We start from the raw sequence: 6,963 nt of genomic DNA, 5'->3' as shown, positions 1-6,963 counted from the left end.
CAACACGTTGGAACTCAACTTATTTCATGCTTGAGCGTCTCTTTGAGCAGTACATCCCACTGAATGCTTATGTCATGTCAAGAAGATTAGGGGATCCTACTGTTAATCTTAAAGCCCTGACCATTGAGATGTGGCAGTGGGACCTCATTAAATGCATCACAGAGATGCTACAACCCTTTGAGGTCTTCACACGTGCAGTTAGCAGGGAGGACTGTACTATGGGCCAAGCCATCCCATTGTTGTACATGCTTGAGCAACAGGTGAAGGAGGTCTGTGAAACATACGAAGGTGACGAACAAAAAGTTGATGCATATACCTTAGCCAAGGGCTTAGTCAACCGCTTGTGTGAAAATGTAAGGCTCAACAATATTGTGTCAGGTGAACATTACATAACTGCAACAATCTTGGATCCACGGTACAAATTATTTGTCAGCAGTAACGAAGTAATTCCATTTTCAGATGAGGATGTTGACAAGTACAAAACTTCCATAGCTGCGGAAGCTAATGAGTTAGAAACTGAACGGCTGTTACTTAAAGGTCTGCCACTGCCAGCCCAGGCCAGTCCAAGTACTCCTGACGCAAGTTCTTCACAGCGTGAGAGCAGTGCGTCTGCTTTCCAGCAGGCACCAACAGTACCAAAAGCAGCACCTACACGATCTGATTCAGCAGACCCAACCAAAAGCATAACTGCTTTTTTTATACAGAAAGGGATGGGTAAGTCCGTTGCTGTTGCAAAGGGAAAAGAGGACCAGCAAAGCCGAGCACCAATGAACATTGAGCGGATGGTTCAGGCCTATCTGGATGACACAACAGAGGTGTTCATGGAGCAAAGCCCATTGGTCTATTGGTATGAAAGAAGGAGACAGTGGCCAGTGCTGAGCAGGCTGGCGATAAAGTATCTGGCTTGTCCTGTAGCCAGTGTCTCCTCTGAGCGGGTTTTCAGTGCTGCTGGTGCCATTGTCACATCGAAAAGGACTAGTCTCTCCCCCAAAAGCGTGGAGCGGCTGACAATGATAAAAATGAATCAACGCTTCATACCACCAGACTATCAAGTACGTGAATCACCGCCGGATGAAGAAAGCGAGTGTGAAGAAGACGTCCTCACTACTGGGTTACATGACCTACTTCTGTCTGAACGCACAGAGTTTGAGGACGAGCTCCTCTTCCCTGACAACTAGGACAGGTATGTTAAAGGAATGATGCAATGCATTGCATAGGATTGTTTAGCCGACTCTGAGCAAATGTGCATGGAATTAAAGTATACTAGTAGTAACTTCAGACTCACGTGATGGGCAATTTTCCCATGTTATTTAATAATATAAATTATTTATGCACTTGTGACCCTACTACTACAGGTGCAGTCAGTACTTAATTTATCGTTCGTAGTGCATGTTCATGTTGCACAACGTACATTATTTGGTGAAACAGTCCCCCCTCCACCCCCCCAACAAACACAAATGAACTTCAAATGTTTTCTTGTGAAAATAATATCTTTGTTTTATTTTTATATTTTAATAATGATAATAGAAAAATAAAATATATAACTAATGTAACCCCCTGACCCAGAGCTGTCCCTACCCTCCCCTAACCCCAACCAAATTTCAACCCAAATGTACACCCCAACTCCCACATCCCACCCACCAACAAAAGGATTAAAAAAGGGGCAAAAAACAGGGTCCATTTCAAAGCCGGCGGGCTTTCAGGTGTTTGTCCACCAGTATCTTGACACGCTCCTCTAGACCGTCCTCCTGCTTCTTCCGCTCCTCCTCCAACTTCGCTACCCGGCGGAGAATCTTTGCTTTGAAATCACGGCACCTACACTTGCATGCATGTTGTTGTTGTTGTTGTTGTGGGGGGGCCGCCGAAGATGTAACAATGCGGCGGCGGGCGGCTGCCTGACCACGGCGACGTAGTCCTGCAGGCTTGGGGCCCGGGGCATTGGAAGAGGCAGCAGCTGCTGCCGCCGCCTCCTCCTCCTCCTCCTCGGCCTGATCCACCAGCCGGCGGTAGGCCTCTACAATTGCCTGCAGTTTCCGCTGCCGGGCCCGGACTGCCAACTCCTTCCTGGTTGGTTTTTGGGAAGGAGTAACTATAAAGAAAGAAACAGAATTGTTAATCCAAACTCCCCGCAAATCAAGAACACAACATTGATTCAACACATAGTGGGCGGCACAGTAGCACTAGCAAGCAAGCTGAGTACCAGAAATTGTGTTGCGTCTATCTTGAACATTCTACAGCCTCTATTAATTTGTCGGACTTTTTGTCACGGCTTTATGCCTGCCCTATTAGCATGGGTGTACTTCAACGGTCACACACATTAGAACGAACACCTGTCTTTTACATATCTCCTTTTGTTCCGGGAAGGCGGGAACACTCTCAAAGTAACATTAATTAACAGGGGGCAGCTAGTAGCACATGTCTAGTAAAGACTATAATACTTTATACCGCGCAACAAACCTTATTTGGTTTGTGTTTCACCAGCAACGACCCATGCACCCAGTCGTCCCCTCCTTCCCTTGCCTTTGGGTTTGCCCAAAACACCGCAGCTGCTGAGACTATCCACTAACCACCGGTATTGGGTGTGTCTCCCAACCACGCTGGCAGCTGTGTTTTCCCCTTTACATGCTTTAACAACAACCCATGCATCCGACTGCTATCAGGCACTTGCATTACTGTAGTGGTAATGCTTAGCATGCTAATGACAAGTAAAGGTAACATCATATATTTTCCAGTAGAGTACAGTGAGAAAGTTTTCCCCTCCCACCAAGTAATGCAGATCACTATTGAATGTAACTTACCATCGCCCGCCGCTGTTGGCTCCCCCCCCACTGCTGCTGGTGTAGGTGCCTCTGTTCCTCCTGTCCCCGCCGGGAGCGCTGAAGCAGCGCCGCTGTCCCCGTCGGCACTGGTCGATGGTAAGGGTTCTGCACCTATAAAAAAAAGTACGCCTTTTTAGATGGATGCACAGCCCCCTTTGTACTTGTTCACCAAGAATGGAGTTCTTCAAAACAGTTAAGTCCAACGTACGTAATCAGTATGAGTCCACATTGCATAGTACAGCAGAGTCACTACACATATTATTAGCATTCATTGTTATGGTATGGTACCCAAGCTCATCTCATCTGTCCTGCTACTCTAGTCCTTGGAAATTGGAAGTGAACTATGTAACCTTTGTACATCAATGTATCCAGTTTTGCGCATGTGTTAACTCGCAGCTTGTTGCGCAGTACGAGAAGACGCTCTGGGGCAACACATCATTGTTCAATGCATACACCTGAAGAGGTGGGAAAGTAAAAGGGCCCGTATTTAAGTTTTCTATGTGGATTGTGGGATAGAGTTTGCTTACAGGTTACAACTTCTTTTTAGCATGGCTGCATAAAACTGGCATAAATGTATTTAATACTGTCTAACGTGCACCACTTTTGTCATTATTTTTCGGCAGGTGAGAAGATTGCCTTCTACGAAGCGGACATTTCCATAGCTTACAAAAAAAGAGGAATATCTGACCAGTATACGTTGGTGAGAGGTCTCCGATAGTTGCCACATTTCCCTATTGTGCACTAGTAGCTGTACAAATGTTGATTACTTTATTATGCCTGTTTTAACTCTGGATTTTTTCTGGTGGGCCCTTCAACGTATTGGACGGAAGCACTTAAAAACATTGATGTTACTTACTTACTTCTAACAAAATAAAGCTTTTGAATGACCACTTTGACTCTGAAGTTTATTTTCAGTGTCTGTTGTCTTAGAGACTCACACGAGTGAGTGAGCAAAAAGGGGTTTCTTAGGTAACGGTTTGTGTCCTAAAAGCATTCGGCATCTTGGTATTGGGGTTCAGGAGTGTGATTTGAACAATAGACCAATGACTCAGGCCATATAGGCTGACGTTCAGTGAATTGTGCGTTCCTCAGAGTTCTGTGACTGAGGTGTAAGTAAGGTCCAACCTGCCTATCAGTACCAACAACATCCAATTTTCGTGTGCATAGTTACATAGTTGTGTAATATGTATATAACTCCATAGGAGATAGAAGAATACCCACAAGACTAGTAGTGGTATACTAACGTTTACAAAAATACTAGACAAACATCATTCTGGATGCCTACTTGGTTGCTGTCAATTGACAAAGCACTGCAGACACATTACAGAGGAAAAAACAAGCACTGTTGGACTTACTGGGGACAGCAGCAGGATCCTCAGTAGAGGAGCTCTGTGTAACTGGTGGTTCACCCGCCGACTCGGTCCCTGTATTCTGCTTGCCCCTGGGTTCTGTGGTTCATGTAAAAATTAAAATAATAAACATAGATAAATACATTGAGTGATGTGAAACATAGACATAATTGCAAATCACACTGCTACAGTGGAACAGAGCCGGAGGCAACAAATCCATGCCAGGGGCCGCAACGCAAATATGTATCCATCCTTAGAGTATTATTAAATTAAGGATATCTATTGGTGCGGTGGCCCCTGAAGTTTGGTGCCCCTGTGCAGTTGCACAGCTTGCACATGCCCCCTAGAGCCGGCCCTGGCTGAGGTAAGAAGAACAAAGTAACGTTAGCATTCTTTGCAAGAAAAGGATTCCATTCATGCAGAAGAGAAGGCCGTGAAAAAAATGATAGAATATGCAAACAACGTACAATTATCCATCCACCGTTATTTCACTGACGGACAAAGGAAGGACAAGACTCTATTAATAGCATTAACTAACTTCAGTTCTCAGCAATAAAGAAAATCTCACATCAATAAACAGCAACAGCTAGCGCCAAGTTGAAACAACACGCAAGAGCCAGTGAAGAACAAGAACACTGTCATACAATGACAGTAGATATACCGGAATACATCGCAAATGTAACTAGGGGCAACAGTCATCGCGTTACTTATTCAGCCAATATTTACAAAGATACAATAACAATATTTATACAACTATATATATATATATATATGTATATATATATATATATATATATATATATATATATATATATATATATATATATATATATATATACACACTTTATTTTTGGGGTAGCCACTCACCAAGACCCACAACCTCCACACCAAGCAGGTCCAACAGGTCCTGCTCCCGGTCCAAAATGTCGGCCCAGCGGTGGGACAGCTGATGGTGGGTACGCCGGATACCGGAGCAGCGGAAGACTGCACGGCGCACCTTCGCCCACCGCCGGAGACGCTCTTCAATGTGCTGGTATCCGGAGCCGGGCCTGCCGCCTGCTGCCAAAGTCAAGGGGAGGTGACGTTGGATAAAAAAGACCAGGGCGGCCAACTCCTCCTCCCCAAAAAGTTGGCGGGGCGTCACTCCTGCCGGGCGCATTCTGCCGCAAGGCAGCCTGGTTTTTTTAGGCACAGCCGCCTTGCCCTTTGAGCCGCCGATTCTGCTGGCACCCTTCACCATGGTTCTGGGTGGAGGGGAGAAGGAAAGTTGAAGACAAAAAGGTTAGGGGAAGAAAGAAGAAAGATAAAAGAAGGAAGTAATATAAAACAAGAGAAAAGTTGCAAAAAAAGTGGTAAAAGTAAAAATAAAATGAGAAATATACACCTAGGCACAGACAGAAATAGGTAAGAAGTAAAGAAAGTTAGAAAAACTGAGGGAAAAGACCAGGATGGAAGAGATAGGAGTGAGATGCTGAAGTAGGCCCAAAACCATAGCCAGAGTGTGAAATCGAAGATGGCTCTGCCCGTCGCGACCGCCGCGGTAAGTTCGCGCGATATTTGACGCGATCACGCACTTTGGCAGTGCGAACGAGAAGATGAGTTCCCGAACATGTCTAACACAACGCGAACACGTTACTTGTGACCCGGAACCGGAAATAAGGGAACGCAAGCGGGCGGGACAAACCTCATTGAGTAACTTAGCGCGCTAGCTATTGCGAGCATGCAGGCAGCGCCCCGAACACGCGCACCGCGCTCCCGAAGACGAAAAACGGCGCGCGAACGGGTCTAGCAAGCTACTACGCATGTCCGCGGAGCTACACGTAGCTCGCGGAGTGCAAGTGCGGCTTCGCGTAGCTTCGCGGAGTGCGGCTACGCGAACTACGCCCAGGGTTAATTTTTATGTCTCTGCTGTCCAACACTTTCCCTACTGTTGCACTTGCTGGAGTGGGAATAGTAATTTTTTCCCCTTCGGTATCCAACACTTTCCCTTCTGTTGCACTCATTGGAGTGGGAATAGTAAATTATTCCTCTCCGCTATCCAAAACTTTCCCTACTGTTGCACATAGTGTAGTGTAAAATGTAGTTTTAAAAATTAATTATTATTTTAATATTGTACTTTATAATATATATATCATTTTTTTTAATGTTACAGGTGTATGTATATAGATATGTATTTTTAATTGTTAATATATTTCTAACATTTTATAATTTATTAAAATAATTATTTATTAATTATTATTATTAAGTAAATATATATATTACATTTTATATATGTATGTTTAATTTATTTGTACATTACATTTATCACATATAATCGTTAACATTTTCTAATAATTCTAAAAAAAATTAAGTAATGTGTATTATTTAATTTCTTTACATTATTTTTTATACATTTAAAAAAACGATATTTTGTACTTTGATATTTTTAACAACAAGTTTCCGATATTTTAGTACTTACCATTATGAAGATAGGATGTCGATATTTTTGACATCGATATTTATGTCCCGATATTTTGGAAAAACAATATTTTGTCACTCGATATTTTGTCAGTGATCCGTGTAAAAACCAGTTAAAATGGAAAACAGGGAGCCTTATCCATACTAATATTATAAAGAGAGAGCCCAAACCTTTGAGGCGGGTAATCTCAGTAACCACAGCACCAATCACAACACCGAGCACAACGTTGGAAAGGGCAGTTGCAGCAGAAGGACATAGGCTATGCAGACGGCCATCATTATTTGCAGAGTTTTATATAGCGTGAACTTGACCCAAACTGAATCAGGTATCAGAGCGC

The 6,963-nt window shown here is 43.7% G+C and overlaps 2 long non-coding RNA genes across 2 annotated transcripts; one reads left to right on the top strand and one right to left on the bottom strand.

The window, feature by feature from the left end:
* Positions 1 to 553: 553 nt before the first annotated feature.
* LOC144782914 (uncharacterized) lies at positions 554 to 3,707 on the top strand. Its single transcript, XR_013601312.1, has 2 exons — positions 554 to 1,183; positions 3,443 to 3,707. It is a non-coding gene; the product is annotated as an uncharacterized LOC144782914 (long non-coding RNA).
* Positions 1,426 to 4,241, bottom strand: LOC144782915 (uncharacterized). Its single transcript, XR_013601313.1, has 3 exons — positions 4,175 to 4,241; positions 2,799 to 2,930; positions 1,426 to 2,089 (listed from the first exon to the last, which is right to left on the bottom strand). It is a non-coding gene; the product is annotated as an uncharacterized LOC144782915 (long non-coding RNA).
* Between the last annotated feature and the right edge of the window lie 2,722 nt (positions 4,242 to 6,963).

Source organism: Lissotriton helveticus, chromosome 9 (assembly GCF_964261635.1).
Source record: "Lissotriton helveticus chromosome 9, aLisHel1.1, whole genome shotgun sequence".
Taxonomy (NCBI): domain Eukaryota; kingdom Metazoa; phylum Chordata; class Amphibia; order Caudata; family Salamandridae; genus Lissotriton; species Lissotriton helveticus.
This window is presented reverse-complemented; position numbering and strand designations above follow the sequence as displayed.